Source organism: Heterocephalus glaber, unplaced genomic scaffold (assembly GCF_053883595.1).
Source record: "Heterocephalus glaber isolate CG9 unplaced genomic scaffold, H.glaber_assembly_v1.0 deba00001586, whole genome shotgun sequence".
Lineage (NCBI taxonomy): Eukaryota > Metazoa > Chordata > Mammalia > Rodentia > Bathyergidae > Heterocephalus > Heterocephalus glaber.
In genome coordinates this window covers 7,108,416-7,111,583 of record NW_028258364.1, presented here as the reverse complement: position 1 = coordinate 7,111,583, position 3,168 = coordinate 7,108,416, and the positions used below count along the sequence as shown (strand labels likewise).

At 47.4% G+C, this 3,168-nt stretch overlaps 1 pseudogene; it reads left to right on the top strand.

Annotated features, from left to right (window-relative positions):
- The first annotated feature begins 276 nt into the window (after window positions 1-276).
- Window positions 277-1,226, top strand: LOC101722343 (josephin-1 pseudogene; annotated as a pseudogene).
- Window positions 1,227-3,168: the final 1,942 nt, after the last annotated feature.

The window sequence follows — 3,168 nt, the reverse complement described above, 5'->3', positions numbered from 1 at the left end:
GCAATGAGGTCGTGTGTTTTGTATGATTTTTTAAAACCCTGCACTTTGACGGTGGTGGCGATGTAAACTAATTCAAGTTATTTTTCTATTGGGAAGTGAGAAGAGGGGAATTTTTCTTTTTCTTTTTTGATCCCAACCTTTTCTCCCAGTGACAAAGCATAAATCATGGACACCAGAGAATAAGGTGGACCTCAGGAATCCGGAGAAGTTTCCATCTTCCTCAGGAGGGAAGAGTGAGGTGTTTGCAGCCCTCTCTGGAACCTAAAACAAGAAAACATGAGTTCCGTGCCATAGAAAGGAGACAAGGCCAAAACTGAGTCCTTGGAGCTGCCCCAGGCAGCACCCCCACAAATCTACCATGAGAAACAGCGCAGGGAAGCTTGTGCCCTACATGCCCTCAATACCATTTTCCAGGACAGCGACACCTTCACACGGGAAATGCCGCAAGAGATTTTCCAGAGGTTGTCTCCAAACACCAGGGTGATGCCACACAAGAAGAGCAAGCTGGGAAATGGGAACTACGATGTGAACGTCATTATGGCAGCACTTTAGACCAAAGGCTATGAAGCTGTTTGGTGGGACAAGCGCAGGGCTGTTGGTATCATTGCTCTCACTAACGTCATGGGCTTCATCATGAATCTGCCCTCCAGTCTGTGTTGGGGACCACTCAAGCTGCCCCTCAAAAGGCTGCCTCTGAGAGATGGGAGGCACCTACTGCAACCTGGACTCCAAACTCAAGATGCCTGAGTGGATTGGAGGTGAGAGTGAGCTCAGGAAATTTCTAAAACATCATTTTCGAGGAAAGAACTGTGAATTCCTGCTGGTGGTACCAGAAGAGGTGGAAGCCCATCAGAGCTGGAGGGCCGATGTGCAGCAGTTCTGCCCGCGCTGACCCCTGCAGCACCCTCTAAGCCCCTGTGATGTGCTGTGGCCTCTGCACTGGGCCTGCCCTGGACACTTCCCCAGACATCTTGTAGGGTTTCCCCTTCCTATCTGCCAGTGCACCAGGACAGGTGTGTGGAAGGTCACAAGAACCACCTACTGTCTGTGCCTGGGAAAGGAGGGAGGGCCCAAGCACTAAAGGTCAGCCATTGGGAAGGCAGGGTGGGTCCCAGGGGCTTGCCCCTTTCTCTGAGGACCTGGCAGAGGTTCTGCTGGAATCATCACTGCTGCTCCAGGCTCACCAGAGATGCTGCCCCAACTTTTCTCTGCCATGGCACCAGTGAGTCTGAAGACACAGTACCGGCGAAACCCAGCAACTGCCTCCAAGGACCCAGAGCATAAGAGTCTCTCAGGAAATCATCTCCCAGACCCCACCTGCAGTATCACATGCTGGGCCATCTACAGTCCTTAATGTCACCCCACTCCCTTTTACAGGTAGTTTGTGGCCAGCCTTGAACTTTATAATTAAAAGTTCTCTAATATTCCAAGCCAGGTGGCAAAATCCCACAATCTTCTAGCAAGACAAGGGCGAATACATAGCTAAGAGGATGTGGCTAAAGCCAAACTGGGACAGGCATAGGGTGGCTTTTCTTCACTCCAGTTTTGTCCCTACCATTTCACTACATTGATTTAGGAGGCTCTGGAGAAAAAGTCAAGGAAAATGGGCAGTTTTCATGGTATGTCCACTGGCAAAATCAGAAAATGATGTCTACCCTTGATACCAAATTCCACTAGCTTGGGACAGAAGTGGGTGAGGGAAGTAATGTGAAGATACTTTTCTCAGAGTTAAATACCAAACAGAATTGGCAGAAGTCCTGGGCTCCCAGGCTGAGTCACTGTGTCGACAAGCAGCAGATCTCATAGGTCGAGTGGTTCTGTGCATTGTTATAGAACCTGGGTTTGTCATCTCCATGTAGTTTTCTTTACAAGTCACCAGACTGACCCACCCCCTACCTCTTGAGATAGTTGTAGGCCACATTTCTCCTGTAACTTTGGAAAACAAAAGAGGAGAGGAAATAAGTTATCATACCACATGTGTCACCAAAGTGGGTGTGCTTGCCTCCGGAGAGGTGGGCAGGTAGGGCTGACCTGGCCAGCCCTTCCAGATCCATGGTCTCTGCAGATGGAGGGCTGCTCCACTGGCCAGACTTCTTTCCAGCAGCACAGCCAGCCTGGGGCTTGCATGTTGATCCTCAGCAAGCTTCACAGAGGAAGCCGAGGTTTGCTCCCCACTGTGACTGGAGTGCATGTTTCTACCAACACTTTTTCTGCACATGTATCTTCAATCCATCAAGGCAGTTTTTTATGCCGATTAACAAGAGGCCTCAAGCAGCAACTGCATTATGCCCTCTCAGCAACTGGCTGTGGTCTCTTCTGCACCATTTTCTACACCAGAACTGCTTACCAGCACAGGGAGCTCTTTCCCCCTGCACAATGACATTCCAACCACACCACCAGGAAATTACAGCCAAAATTGCTGATTGTCACAAGCAGGACCTTGGGTCCAGTGACACTGTCAGTGATAGTAAGCCTTTTCCTGGGAAGAGGAAACTGCTCTTCCCTCAGATCTGCTTGGGCCTGTGCAGATGGCACTTCAGAGTCCCATGCACATGGAGTCCACGAGCCAATGGAATATGCAAAGATGCTTCAACATTTCAGGGCTGGTTTCTCTGTTCATATCCAATTCCGGTGTTTAGGAATGGGTAAGATGGACCATTCCTTTAAGGAAGGGAGCAGGCCTGACCCTGATGCCCAGTAAGGGGCAGCCCTAGGCTTTGTTTTTCTTGCTTTTGTTCCTTTTTGTTGTTGTTGGCCCTGTGCTGGGTTTGTTTACAAAAGATGTAGTTTGTTTAACCAAATATTAAAAATGGAAAACTCCATATGTGAAAAAAAATTCTTATTAACTGGCCAGTGCTTTTCAAAATATTTCACTGAAGTGTATAAAATTGTACTGGACATTTAACATTCAGGTCTGAGTGTGGGTCTCTTTCATTGGGATCTGTTTTATATCCAGTTTGATGAATAAAATGTACATATTTTTGAAAAACTACCTCACCTGTATGGGTAATTCAGACTCCGTCAAACTATAAACTATTGCCTTCATTTGAAAAAGATCCTTCGTTCTTCTTCCCAAATTCCACACTTACCCCAACTCTGAAAAAAGCTTCTGCTCTGAATTATTTTGTTATTATTTGACTGGAATAGAACTTCAAATATAACTAAAGT